General features: G+C 42.3%; 1 protein-coding gene across 8 annotated transcripts in view; it reads right to left on the bottom strand.

The window, feature by feature from the left end:
- GRIA3 (glutamate ionotropic receptor AMPA type subunit 3) overlaps positions 1–15,141 on the bottom strand; it is a 283,119-nt gene that overhangs the window by 207,194 nt on the left and 60,784 nt on the right. The window lies entirely within an intron of this gene.

Below are 15,141 nucleotides of genomic sequence, written 5' to 3'. Positions count from 1 at the left end.
GCAAAGCAAATCAGCTACAACAACACCATGTGGTCCATTCCCAAACCAAGTGGAAATGATCTTTAGATTATTTGCACTACTGCTCCCTTCCATTCATGCAAAGCAGACAGAACAGGCAGCTGATAATGTGATGTGATTTAAGGGGTCCTGCATGGTCACCCTTATCTGCTAGGAAGCAAGTATTAGACTTACTTTTTCAGGTATAGGGTTATGGAAAAAAGCCTATGGCTTGGAAGGGGGATTAAATAGAATCTTTTTTTTTTTTTTAGCCATTAGCATGTCTGATTAGGTGCCGTGACAAGTAGGAAAGTAGAGGGGTAAGTTTTGATGGGGCTTGTGGGCCAGAGAAGAGAATGTGAAGGGTCTGCTCTCTTTTATCAGCCAAACTGATTAGTCATTGGCCTGAGGGTAGCATTTCAAAGGTGATTATTAGTTGCTCCAGCATCTCCTTCAGGGAAGACAACAGCCACCAACTTGAGGAATTCGAAGTGACCTCCAAACACAGGCACAAAAAAGCCTTTATATTAAAAGGAGAAAGCCAACTAGAGAATGAATCTGGGGCACTTCATAACAGGAGGCCAAAAGAAGTATTCAACAACAAAAAGGAAGTGGCTAGATGTCACTGCGTCTTGGTCATCACCAAAGGGGCCACCAAGGAGAGTCCCACTCCCAAATTAATGCTGTCAGTGTAGAATTTGGTAATATTAGGTCAAATCTTGGCCAGTGCACATAATGTTCTGTGTAAAACTGACAATAATAATAATAGCTATTTAGTACTTAGTAGGTAACAGAGCCTGTGCTAAGTACTATACAAATATTATCTCTTAATATTACCAACAACCTCATGAAGTATTGCTACTATTTAATAGATAAGCATTCTGACACGAAGAAAATAATATTCTCTCTCTTGAATGGAAGAGCCAGGATTTGAGTCTGAGTCTGTCCAGCTCCAAAACTCACACTCCCTGGGATTCAAACCCAACAGTGGCATTGGAGAATACTTATTGGCTGAAATGAGATAGAGTTTGCAGATTTAGTAAATAAAAATAAGCAACGTCCAATTACATTTGAATTTCAGATAAATAACAAATTATTTTTTGGTATAAGTATGCCTAAAATTCGTACATATACTAAAAAATTGTTTATTTAAAATCAAATTTAGGAGTTCCTGTTGTGGCTCAGTGGTTAACAAATCTGACTAGGAACCATGAGGTTGCGAGTTCAATCCCTGGCCTCACTCAGTGGGTTAAGGATCTGGCGTTGCCAAGAGCTGTGGTGTAGGTTGCAAACATGGCTCAGATCCTGCATTGCTGTGGCTGTGGTGTAGGCCAGTAGCTACAGCTCCAATTAGACCCCTAGCCTGGGAACCTCCATATGCCACAGGTGCGGCCCTAAAAAGACAACATAAATAAATAAAAGGACAAAAATTCAAATTTAACTGAAGAACTTGAATTTTATCTGGGAACCCTAGAAAGAACCCATATTTATTAATGGTCTTAGGGCTGGATGGCTAGAACAAGCAATCATGGCCTTTCACCCCAAATGATTCAGGAGGTAGCTGGTAATTCCTAGATCTATACCAACTAGCATGCAAGGCCCAAGAGGAAGATGAGGATTCATGGATCCATGAATCCTACAGAAATAGCCTGTGGGGAAATGCAACATATTTTCACCAAAATATTCCAACCTAACTAAACTTCAGGCAATAATTGAGGGAGAAATAAACTTGGAGAGAGGCAAACGTGTAGTTATGATACACTCAGTTTCAAAAAGCCCTTAATGTAGTGGAAGGAAACAGAAAGTAAAAGAATGTTATTGCATTAAGATTCTGGTTAGTTTAAAATTAATCCTTGCATCACTCTTATAATCATTGTTTTTGAATAACAGAGGTGCAGAATTAGTCATTACTAGTTCACATTTAATTAATTAATTAAAATACAATGAATACTCATAAAACCATCACCCAACCCCAAAACTACAGCATCACTAGTAACTTAGTTTTACCTATGTCTTCTTCCTCTACTCCATCGCCCTGTTTTGATCTCTCCTTCCCCTCGAGGTAACTACTATCCTGAATTTTATATTTATCATTACCTTGGTTTTTAGAAAACATACAAATACACACACCTAAACAATTTAATGTTATGTTTGCTTGTTTTAAAACTAAGAAGGGAGTCATATTGTATATGTGAAACCCAGACTCCAGGCAGGAGCACCCAGTGAAATCTTTAAGCCTATGTACAACAAGAAGCAGAGTGAGACAAAGGAAGACCTTATGCAAATGTGTGAGTGAGCTGGGGTGAGGGAGCCCAGTGAAAATAGACAGTTCCAAACTAAGCTCACAGCTTTGGTCATGGCTCAGGCAAGCAGTATTAGAAATCAGTGGCAACCCTCAGGGAACATTCGGTTACTGTGATCTAATGGCCAGACACGTGGCAGTGGACAGCAACAACAAGAGTGTTCGGAGAAAACCAGTAAGTGTTCTATTCCCTTTGTATAAAACCAGGGGCAGCTAGCCTGTAAATACTCTTGTGCATGGTTACCCTTGCTCCATCTCAATATACGTAGGTAACCTAAGTGGAAAGCCCAATGCGAATCAAGTGCCGCAGGAGGACAGGGGCATGAGGAACCTGGGATGGTCTCTCACAGCAGATCCCCAAGCTCCTTCCTGGCTGCAGAAAATAGGGCTGAATGGAATAATGAACTGACCCAAAGGCCAGTGTCTATGTCCTTAGGTTCTTAGAATGTTTGAGCTGGAAGGACCTTAAATACTATTTCATTCAGTGGTTTTTCCAGCATAGTTTTCAGTGTAGAATTCCTTCCCCCAAATGAAATTTTATGCAAAAAGAAGCCCAATATATCAGAGGTAAAATGGGGCTCTTCTGATTCAACAGAGAGTTCCACTGACACCTCCCTGGCATAAAGAAACTATGACACAAAGAGAGCAAGTGTCTTGCACAAAGTCACGCAATGAATTATGAACCAGTCTCTTAGAACTGCTTTATCAGCACCTCCACATCATCCCTACTCCAGAGCTAACTAGGGCAGCATGGGTCAGGATTTGCCTGGCATGAAAGTGACTTCCCCTCAATCCCCAGCTCCCAGACTAGATGGATGGATCCACCAGGGGTTTCCCAGGACTCATTACCTGCCGGCTGCTGCTCTCAGTCCCCTCCAGCCTCAAATATCAGTGAAAGCAGGTGAGGGACTGGTCGGTGATCTTTGGGGCAATGTATGTTATCTTTCTCTGAATCCTTAACAAACCACACCCACTTCTTTATCTCAGGAGACTAGTCCTGGTAAAATGATGATGGAAGAAATAGTTGTCCTGGCAAGCTTACGGAGCCATGAAGTGTAAAGGGGAGGGCAACAGCTTCTGAGATGCGTAGACCTTGCTTCCAGTCATGGCTCTGCCAGTCTTAAGCTACACGACTTAACCTCTCTGAACCTCAGTATGGGATAGTGATTACGAAGACAGGTTCTAGAGTTAGACCGTATAGGTTGAAATCCTAAATCCATCACTTATTAGGCAGGTTACTTAGTATCTCTGTGTCTCTGACCCAGTTTCTTTATCTCAGCATTGGTTGTGAAAGTTAAAATCAGTTCATTCATGGGGAGCTTCTATCTATAACTGCCTGGCACATAAGAGATATTCAATTAATGCTATTTACTCACACAACAAATAGTTATTGAGCATCTATAATGTGCTGACATTGTTATAGGTAGTGAGAGCCACAGGAGAGAAAAAGGATCCTGTCCTCTTGAAACTTATATACCAGTTGAGGGGAAAGTAATAAATGAGATCTGCTTTTGGCTTTTGTCATGGAGTGAGGAGTAAATGAAATGGAATGTGGAAAATACATGGTGCCTAACATACAACTTGGCAACTAAACTGTTTTTTCTCTACTTCTTTTCTCTTGCCAATTCTTTGTGGCATACTTTGCCCTCTGTTGATCCCACCAAGTTACCCACCTCATAGCAACCAGTGCCCTTGACTTCACACTGAGCACCCAGGTAGCACAGCTTTGCTTCTCTTTCACCTTCCCTACACATTTCTTTGTTTTTTTTCTTTTTATTTGTTTTATTATTATTATTTTTTACAGCAAGAGAGATTGATTAAAGCATCAGAGGGGAATGGGCTGAGCTCAAGATGGCACCAGCCTGTTTTTTTCTTTTCTTTTCTTTTTTTTTTTTTTTTGTCTTTTTGCCATTTTTTGGGCTGCTCCCTCCGCATATGGAGGTTCCCAGGCTAGGGGTCTAATCGGAGCCGTAGCTGCCGGCCTACACCACAGCTCACAGCAACGCCAGATCCTTAACCTGCTGAGCAAGGCCAGGGATGGAACCGCAACCTCCTGGTTCCTAGTTGGATTCTTTAACCACTGCACCATGACGGGAACTCCATCTTTTTAAATGATAGTTGATTTACAGTGTCGTGCCAATTTCTGCTATACAGCAAAGTGACCCAGTGTCATACACACACACACACACACACACACACACACACACACACACACTCTTTTTTTCATACTATCTTCCATCATGTTCTATCACAAGAGATTGGATATAGTTCCCTGTGCTGTACAGTAGGACCTCATTGCCCATCCATTCTAAATGTCATAGTTTCTATACATTTCTTCAGTGCTCTATCCTATTCTCACTCCTGGGTAGTAATAGGTTAAGAAAGAAACCCTGCTAATTTGACTTTGTCCTCTAATTTCCCCTCCCTACATAAAGCCTTTTCTCTGGTAAAATGCTGTCCCCACTCAGGGCCTCTGTGCCTTCCCAATATGAAATATCATGGTTGTCTGCTTCCTAGGAGTGTTCTATCTCTTCCTACTTACAAAACACCAAATTCCTCTAGTTGAAGACGTCGTTTCTGACTACATTCTGGATTCCTGGGGATTCTAGTGTAGCTCCCCGGCTGCGTTCCCTTCCACGGTGAGTGACAGGCAAGGCTGGAGCCAGCTGTCATGCTTTTATTTATAGTCCCCAAGTCTGTAGGGTCGGGACAGGTATTGTTAATGTACAGTGTGGCAGCTAATTACACCACCCATATTCCAAAAGGTATCATTACAAAAATGTCAAACAACTTGATTACTCCAAAGCTCGGAATAACAATATTGCATATCATTTGAAGAACACTTTTCATAGCCTTTTGAATCGGGGGAAAAAAGGAAACTGAAGTCTCTTGCTGACTTAATGATCATGTTTGAAACAAGCAGGAAGAGGAAAAATATAGCTATGGAGGAACAGAGATATATCACAAGAAGGTTCTCCAGGTAATACTATAGTACAGTGAATTCCAGGGGATCAAAGGATCTAAGAGATGGGAGACCACATTGTCCAATGTTTTCTAAAGCTGTGATGTTGGTCCATGGTGAAGCTTCCAGTCTGGGGAAATACGTATGTGTGTGGGGGTGGGGGAGGGGGTAAGGTTGACAATTGTTCTTTTTTAGGAAAGAGACTTTTTCTCTATATTATTTCTATTGTCTGGGTATTGTGTGTGGAGTCCTTTCTCTTCTGAAATGATGATGATAATACTATACACACACATTTATTTCTATGTAAATAGAAAATTAATACACTTAACATAGCAAAATTTAAAAGTTGCTAACTCCCTAGATCGATCTATACACCACTCACCTTTTTTCCTCCTTAAAATATTTACCGATCTGAGAAGCAAAAGTTTGGAAACTAAAGATCTAGTCTAATTTCCCATTCAGTATAGGAGCCATTTCCTGTGAGGCCATATTACCTCTCTTTGAATATTTCCAGTGACAGGTAGGTCATTACTCACAAACAGTGCTTCGCTTGCAGGGCAGCCCTGATGACAAGGGAGCACTTCCTTAAACTGAACCTAAGTCTACCTGCTGGGCCTCTTGAGTGCCATATGATACACTGAATCCCAATTCCACATGACCTCCACTTAGTTTTATAGGAAGCTCAAAAATACAATTGACATACTCAAGAGATACATAATGGCTAATCTCTATTCAAGTGTGTGCCTTTATTTTCTCTATGCGGCTTTCTTCCTGTGAGGCTAAAAATCTGCTGTAAGATTCCAACTCCCCCTGAATCCCTACCACCTCCATAAACTACCATCCTAACTCCTTCTTTACCATCATCACTAATAATGGCATGATGAGGACCTTGCAGCCCTCTGCATCTGCAACCTAGCTTCTGTCTGCATCACTTTACTGAACCTGCATCACTTTACTGAACCTGTCCTCTTGAGTTGGATGATGACTGCTCACTGCCAAATCCAACTCTATTCACAGGCATCATTTGACTTGATTGCTGAGCACCATTTGATATTGTTTGCCAACCCCCTGCCCCTTTAAACTCCTTTCTCCTGTTTCAAGAGCAATAAGCTCTGTTGGTTCAACCTTCCTTACTGCTCCCTTTCAGTTTCCTCTTGGTCCACTCCCTTGATGAAGATGTGTCCAAATATTTCTGTCCTTGGTCCTCTTCTCTCCTCACTCTAAATGTTTTTTCTCCATTCAGCAAATATCAGTGGAGTTCCTGGTGTCTGCCAGGCGGGGGATCTCATCTCACTACTTCCGTGTTGATGATTCCAAGTATGTACCTCTAGCTTCAGGCACACTCCTAAGTTCCAGACCCACATTTCTGACTGCTCATAGAGTAGCCTCATCTAGAGGCATTCACAGCACCACACACTCAGTGCATCATTTTTCCACTCCCACCCTCCATCACACATCTGCTCCTCTTGCCCCTGTTCTCCTAATGTTCTTGTTCCTGTCACAAACACTCAAACCATCCTTGCCACATTCCCCTATCCCATTCTTTTGTAATGCTTCATCAGATCTACCTCTACAGCATGGGGGCAATGGTCTTATTTCTTGTTCATCTGCAGGTCAGGTTCTAGTCCTTCTCTTTCAGACTATGAGAATAGGTCACCTGCTTCTGGTCTTTCCCCCAGTCTGTCACTGGCACTGCTCTCAGATTTACTGGTCCTCCTTTCTGTTCCAACCGTCTGATCAAAATATACCCATTCCAGCTTGCATTTCTACAGGAATCTGCTCCATGTAGGAGTTGTTTATGGACTAATAAATGAATATTTGCAAATGAGTCAGTTCAGGGTTTCTCAACCTTGGTGCTTTTGACATTTTGGGCTGGATAATTCTTTGTCATGAGAGACTGGCCTGTGCACTGTGGGATGTTTAGCAGCATTCCTGAATTCTACCTATTAGATGCTAGGGAGCACCACCACCACCTGCCAACTGTGACTGCCCCAAATGCCTGAAAACAGAGGCAAATGTCCCCCTAAGGGGACATTATCAGTCCCTGCTCCCATTTTCCTTCTCCATCCTGTTTGACAACCAGAAGTTTAGCTTATGACTTCCTCTCCACAGAGAATAAGACCTTAACCTAGTGAAAATACATACATATCCAGATAATCCCAAAGGAGTGATCTTAATGATGAAAACTTAGGAAGGGTGGACTCTTCAAAGCCTACCATACAGTCAGATACCTCCCTGGTCTTGCCCTTAAGTTGGCTATTTGTATTTAAACTGGGGATGTAGGAAAGGAAGAATTAAGATAAAGGATGGAGGTGGTGGTGTGGGTGTGGGGTAGAGCCAGATCTACCTTTCCTGGGTCCATATAGATCAGCTCCCAAGCCCCTTGACTATCCCTTGATCTTGGGTTCTAGTAAACCACAGTGAGTGCTCACAGGCTCAAGAATCAGAACGAGGTGTCAGCCCTTCAGCTGATGACTCCATGGTTTAATTACCATCTTTGGGTTAATTCCCTTGAACATTTTGTTCTGCTCTCAAGGGTATACTGCCTCCCGATAGTCTAACTAGTTATTTTTGCAATTACATGGCATGTATCTAAACGCTGGCAAAGAAAACACTCATTATCAACATTTGATCCTACTTGACTATAGAGGCTTGCAAATGCAAGCATTAACATATGAACACATGTATTTTGGAAAATTCGTTTTTGCAACTGTAAGTGCAAACCACCCTTCCATAGCAATGTCAGAAATGGCTCGAGAAGTGCTGAGATGGGTTGGGGTAAGGGGGTGCTTTTTAGACCCTTTCAATATCAAGATATACAGTTAAGGACTGGAGCTCAGGAGCTGAAAATTTTTCCTTATTCATTCCTTAATTTATTCATTCATCAAATAAAATTTTGAGTTCCTCTTGTATGATGAACACTGTTGAGGTGCTGGGATACAGCAGTGAGCAAAACAGATATGATCTCTGTCCTCATGGTGCTTATAGTCTAGTATTGGTAGCAAATGGTAATAAAAGACTCAGACTAGTGTGTGTTTACCATGTTCTAAGTAGTAAGAGGGGGAGGTATGTATAAGGGTACTGTGAGACTATGTGACAAGGAGGTTTTAACTTAGATTAGATCAGTGGAAAGTTATCTGATGATGTGACATTTGAGCTGATGCCTGAGAGTAACAGAGCATCCCATGCAGAGAGAATAGCACTTGCTAAGGCCCAGATGGAGGACAGCATTTGATGTCCTTGAGGCGCTGAAAGAAGACTAGCTTGGCATTATTGTGGCCAGTAGGAGGAGGGTACAAGATAAACCTGGAAGAAGGCACGGACCCAACCATGGAGGACTTTGTAGAATGTTGGTAAGGAATTTAGATTTTATCCTAAGGACCATAGGAGGAAATCATGGAAGGATTTTGATCATGGTTATTCCATGAGACGATTTATATTTTTAAGAGATTTCTCTGCCTGGTGTATGGACAGTAGATCTGAGGGGGGATCTGTGAAAGCAGGGAGAACATTTGGGATGTTTTCCTGCAGTGTAGATGAGAGACAATCATAGTCTGGATTTGAGTTGTGGCAATGGAGGTGGAAAAGTTTGGAGTTTATTTTCAAGGTCAAACTACTGATCTTGGGCTGGTTATCTAAACTCCCCAAACCTCATTTCCATACCACTAACCATTGATATGATCGTACCTACCCCAAAGCATTGTTGGGTAGATTAAATGAACATGTGCCAAATGTTTGACTCTCAGTGAAGTCTGTGATCAATTGATAAATGATATCTGATATTAATATTATTTTGAAAATTATTTCATGGTGCTTTTGCACTGCTATGGCTTTTTTTTTTTTTTTTTTTGTCTTTCTAGGGCTGTACTTTTGGCATATGGAAATTCCCAGGCTGGGGGTGGGGGGGTCAAATCAGCTGTGGCTGCCAGTCTACACCACAGCCACAGCAATGTGGGATCCAAGCCACATCTGTGAGCTACACCACAGCTCATGGCAATGCCAGATCCTTAACCCACTGAGAGAGGCCAGGGATCAAACCCCATCCTCATGGATACTAGTTGGGTTTGTTACTGCTGCGCCAGCACAGGAACTTCTACTATAGATTTTTATATGGTCCAGTCCCTAATTTGCTGTGTGGTCTTGGGCCAGTTACCTTACTGGTTCAGGTCTGTCATTTGTAAGCTAGTAGAACTAATACCTGCCCTGCTCACCTCATGAGGATGCACTGAAAATAAATGGAAATAACAGCTGAAACTCTCCTTTAAAAAATTACAAAAGCTGCTATCTAAGTGTCAATGAGTAAGTGCTATTGGTTCTTGACTCCCAGTCCTCATCATCCACTTAACAAATAACAGAATCGTTGTTCTTCCCAGCCTCCCTCTCTGCTATTCACCCACGTATTTCCATCAATCGTCTTAGGTTGTCAGGGGCCTGTCTTGACTTGCAACTCATTTTACATGGGATTTTAGCACAACTCATAATGGAAAAAACTAATGGATTCAGTGATCCAGTCACAGTCAATGAAACAATTTCAAAAGCTGGGCCAGAAAGTGATGAACTCTTGCGATGCCTTTGAATCAGCCCTAAGATTTCTCATTGGCAGAAAGAGCGTCAAGTTTGATGTTGTGTCATATAGCACTTAAGAGCCATTTTCTTTAATTCTGCAGCCAATGCTGGGAAGAAGGGAGGGTGAGCTGGGCCCCTAAACAAAAATTATTCTAATCAAAATATAGCTCATCAATGATTATCTGTTATTTCCCATATGCATGAAATATTTCATAATTAAAACCAAAACCATATAAACATAATAAAATGTTTAGGTCCATTGTCAGTCAGGAAGACTTTTTTTTTTTTTTTTTGTCTTTTTAGGGCCACACCCATGGCATATGGAGGTTCCCAAGCTAGGGGTCTAATCAGAGCTATAGCTGCCAGCCTACACCACAGCCACAACAACACCAGATCTGAACCACGTCTGCAACCTACACCACAGCTCACGGCAAGGCCGGATCCTTAACTCACTGAGCGCTGCGAGGGATCGAACCCGCAACCTCATGGTTCCTAGTTGGATTCCTTAACCACCGAGCCACGACGGGAACTCCAGGAGGACATATTTTTATCTCCCTTTCTGTTTGAATTCCTCAGCATCACACTCTCAATGTTGAGTGCAAGTCCTAGGTCACCCCCTCCTAAACAAAGCTAAAGTCCCCTCTATAGTTTAATTGACAGCTGGACATTCCATCTCCTCCCAGACACTTCTGATGATGGTGAACTCACCACTTTCCAAAGTAGTACATTCTGCTTTGGGGTAGCTCTAATTATTAGAAATAACTTTATTATATTGAGCACATATCTGCCTCTCATAACTTTCACCACTTCTGGTTCCCTCTTTTTGTCTGAGGTTCACTGAACTATCTGCTCTCTCTTCTAATGACAGGCCCTCAAACATCTGTAGATATAAATCCCACCTGTCTGAGCCTTCTTGTGTTCGGGCTAATCACTCCTAGCATTTCAGATGTATGTCATAGATCCAAGGTCTTCACCACTCTGACCATCTTCCTCTTGATGTGTTTCAGGCTGTTAAATGCCACTCTTAAGATGCTGGTGTCTGGGACTGAGCGTCACACTGCAAGTGGGGTTGAACTCATCTGGAAGACAGCGAACTGATGCTTTCTCACTGCTCATTTTGGACTAGAAAGCATGTGTTTATCAGTTCTGCCTAGGATGGTACTGATTTTTTTTTACCAGGCTACTATAGGATTCTATGACACCTACTCTTATGTTGTGGTCTTGAATTTATATTCCAGGAAGCATGTTAAGTAGCTTCTGCCATGCCAGGCTTCCCTGAACTTTGGATATGTGCTGTTAATATTTTTCCCCCTTTCAAACTATCCTCATGGTTTTGGCCCAGTCTTTTTTTTAATTATTTTTCCTGTAAGGAAAATATTTTATTTTTTTCTACTGTACAGCATGGTGACCCAGTTACACATACATGTACACATTCTTTTTTTCTCACATTATCATGCTCCATCATAAGTGACTAGACATAATTCCCAGGAGTTCCCATCGTGGTTCAGTGGTTAACGAATCCAACTATGAACCAGGAGGTTGTGGGTTCGATCCCTGGCCTTGCTCAGTGGTTAAGGATCCGGAGCTGCCATGAGCGGTGGTGTAGGTCGCAGATGCTGCTCGGATCCCACATTGCTGTGGCTGTGGTGTAGGCCGGCAGCTACAGCTCTGATTAGACCCCTAGCCTGGGAACCTCCATATGCCATGGGAGCGGCTCTAGAAAAGGCAAAAAGACAAAAAAAAAAAAAAAGACATAGTTCCCAGTGCTACACAGCAGGATCTCATTGCTAATCCATTCCAAAGGCAATAGTTTGCATTTATTAACCCCAAGCTCCCAATCCACCCCACTCCCTCCCGCTCCCCCTTGGCAACCACAAGTCTATTCTCCAAGTCCATGATTTTCTTTTCTGTGGAAAGGTTCATTTGTGCTGTATATTAGATTCCAGATATAAGTAATATCATATGGTGTTTGTCTTTCTCTTCCTTTTTAAAAAATTTTTAAAGTATAGTTGATTTACAATGTTGTGCCAATTTTTACTGTGAAGCAAAGTGACTCAGTTATACAGATATATACATTCTTTTAAATTTTCTTTTCTATCATGTTCTGTCCCAGGAGATTGGATATAGTTCCCTATGATATATATACAGCAGGACCTTGTTTGTCCACTCTAAATGTAATAGGTTGCATCTCTTAACCCCAAACTCCCAGTCCATCCCACTCATCTCTCATCCCTCTTGGCAACCATAAGTCTGTTCTCTATGTTGACTCGGTCTTTTAAGTATTGATTTGTTTAACAAGTTTATTAGCTATCACTCCCAGTTATGTGTCATCTACAAATTTGATCAGCCTGCTTTGGGTGGCATTATCCAAGTTATTCACAAAAATGCTGAAGAAGACAGGGTCAAGGATAGAATCAATTGCTGGGCTACTTCATTCTTCATCCCTACACTTACCAGGATGACAACAATTAGGTAGTAAGTACACTGGCTAGAAGTCCACAGTCTGCTCCAAATGTATCTTTAATACACTTGCAGTTCAGGCAACACAAATAACTTTTTTGGGGGGAGGGGGTTGCTGCACCTGTAGCATATGGACGTTCCCAGGGTAGGGGTGGAATCAGAGCTGCAGCTGCCAGCCTATGCCGCAGCCACAGCAACGCAGGATCCGAGCCAAATCCATTACCTACACCACAGCTCACGGCAACATGGGATCCTTAACCCACTGACCGAGGCCAGGGATCAAATCTATGTCCTCATGATTACTAGTCAGATTCATTTCTGCTGCGCCACAATGGGAACTCCCATAAAGGGTCACTTTTTTTTTTTTGGTCATTTTTTTGGCCACCCCAAGGCAAATGGAGCTCCTGGGCCAAGGAACAGAACGAACCACCCTCACGACCTAAGCCACAGCTATAGCAATGCTGGATCCCTAAGCCACTGTGCTAGGCCTGGGCCAGGGATTGAACCCCTGTCCCAGTGGCTCCCAAGATGCTGCTGATCCCATTGAACCACAACCAGAGCTCCCAAATAACTCTTAATACTGACCTCGGTTCTTCAGACACATTCACAGGTCTGAATTTCAGAAAAAAAATAACTGGAATTATTTCCTTTTCTCCTGGTCCCATTATCTCTGACCATGCATCTTTACTATTTATTATTGAGCTTTATAGGGAGGAAGTGAAAAAAGAAGAGGGTCTGAGAGGACACAGAGAAATACCTTCTGGTAAAGAAGGAATTACCAGAATAATTGGGAAACTGATCCTTTCTAGCCTCTAACTCAAGCAGTTTGTCATTACCTCAGGTCCAAAAAAGCTGACTTATTGCCCTATGTGGACAGAAAAGTGAAAATGGCTTACCCATTTCATAGGTAGAATAAATTGATGTCTGATCAGTTGTTCCTGGGGTCCATGGTCCTTAGCACCCCTATCTGCTAGTTGACTTTAAACAAATTGTCAACAGCCTTATCAAATGTCCCAAATGCAATCCTGATGGGAGGCAACTCTTGAAAAACTATCCTCGCAACACCCAGAATTGGTGGTTATACAAAGCGGTTCATCTTATTGCTGCATTAAAAATCTATGCAGCCTCAGTTTTCTCAAATATGTTCCAACAGGCTGAAGAGGAAAGAATCCATTTTTCTTCCAGAGAAAAAGGGCAAGTTTAAATGAAAGGCACTTTTTTTTTTTTAACTTGCCTTCAATTGGTTGGATTTTTTTTCCAGTTAATTCTCCAGTCTTGGTTTGGGGAGGTCATCCTGGGTCTGTGGGGAAAATTGTGCCAAAGAAGTTCAGTCAGAGGTCCTATCCTGTCAAGCACAGGGCTTCTGTACAGGCAAACCCCAGAGGCCCTTGTAACACATTTCAGGGTCCAGCTACTCTATTTTAACAACACTTTGATTGGGAACTACAAGTACTGTTGCTCAAATCTGAGAACAAACCCTCTGATACCAGCTCCAATACTACTCCCATACTCCTTTGTCCTGAAAAAAGGAGGACATTCTTAGAGGAATTTCAGGTCTTGGAGCTAATTTAGGAAATGACAAAGGCACTACTGAGAGATAGGCACTCACTCAAAATGTGTTCCCTTTGTCTAGTGACTGTGTAGCCTGCATTGTCTGATCCAGTCACCACTAGCCCTGGGTGGCTATGTGAATTAAAATTATTTGAAATTAAATAAAGATTCCAGGGAGTTCCCTTCGTGGCTCAGTGGTTAACGAAACTGACTAGGATCCATGAGGATGAGGGTTCCATCCCTGGCCTTGCTCAGTAGGTTAAGGATCCAGGCATTGCTGTGAGCTGTGGTGGTAGGTTGCAGATGCGGCTTGGATCTGTTGATGTGGCTGTGGTGTAGGCCAGAAGCTAGAGCTCAGATTTGACCCTTAGCCTGGGAACTTCCATATGCTGCAGGTGTGGCCCTAAAAAGAAAAAAAAGTTTCTGTTGATGCAACCTATTATATATATTATATATAAATCACTTTGCTGCATACCAGAAACTAACACATTATAAATCAACTGTACTTCAATAAAGTAAATTAAAAAATATTGTGTTTCTTAGTTGCACTATCCACATTTCAAGTGCTCCATAGCAATATGTATTGGATAGGGCAACATGGTACATTTCCATCATCACAGACAGTGCTGGTCAAGTAGGTCCTATTAAAGTTGCGTACTGTGTCTACCCAACTAAATGTTTTAGATTCTAATTTAACCAGCATTTATTCAGTACTCACTCTGTTCCATGCATCATACTAGCAACGTTCATACTTTTTGTGGCAGATTGGGGGGCACTGCCTAACAGTGAATGGAAACTGCCAATGTGTTGGTAGAGCAGGTAGTTGCCTTGTAGTATGATTGGATGGCCCCTGGGAAGTCTTCCTGCTCTCAGTGGTCTTCTCCATTGACTTCTGCAAGGTTTGAAACACCCATCTCTATGGGTCATTTCCCTGTTAAATGACACATGTGGCCTGGAAGGAGAACATGTGGTTGATATTACTCATGACAACTTCACTATGGATTGGTTTGTTAGATTCTGAGAACCAGGCACTGGGGCAAGAGGACACAGGTCAGGCAAATTGGAAGGGCCAGTAGGAGGAATTGGGAGTCTTTCAGGTATCTCCATGATGAGACTGCCTCTCCATGTGGGGGCTCCACAGGTTGGGGGCCTTTTGCCATCTGAAGGCAGTGCTGGATGCTATTAGGGGAGAGACAAAGGGCAAGGCTAAGGCTGCTAACAGAAAACCTTGACAATACTGCTATTTGCCAAAGGTAGGTTCTGATCTTCACTGTGTTTTGATCAGACATGAATGTTCAAGTAG

The sequence above is a fragment of the Sus scrofa genome, chromosome X, assembly GCF_054392235.1.
Source record: "Sus scrofa isolate SSC_HxYL_T2T_F1_AM1 chromosome X, Sscrofa_HxYL_maternal_Yorkshire_Landrace_v2.0, whole genome shotgun sequence".
Lineage (NCBI taxonomy): Eukaryota > Metazoa > Chordata > Mammalia > Artiodactyla > Suidae > Sus > Sus scrofa.
Note: the sequence above shows the minus strand (reverse complement) of the source record. Positions and strands in the feature narration are given on the sequence as shown.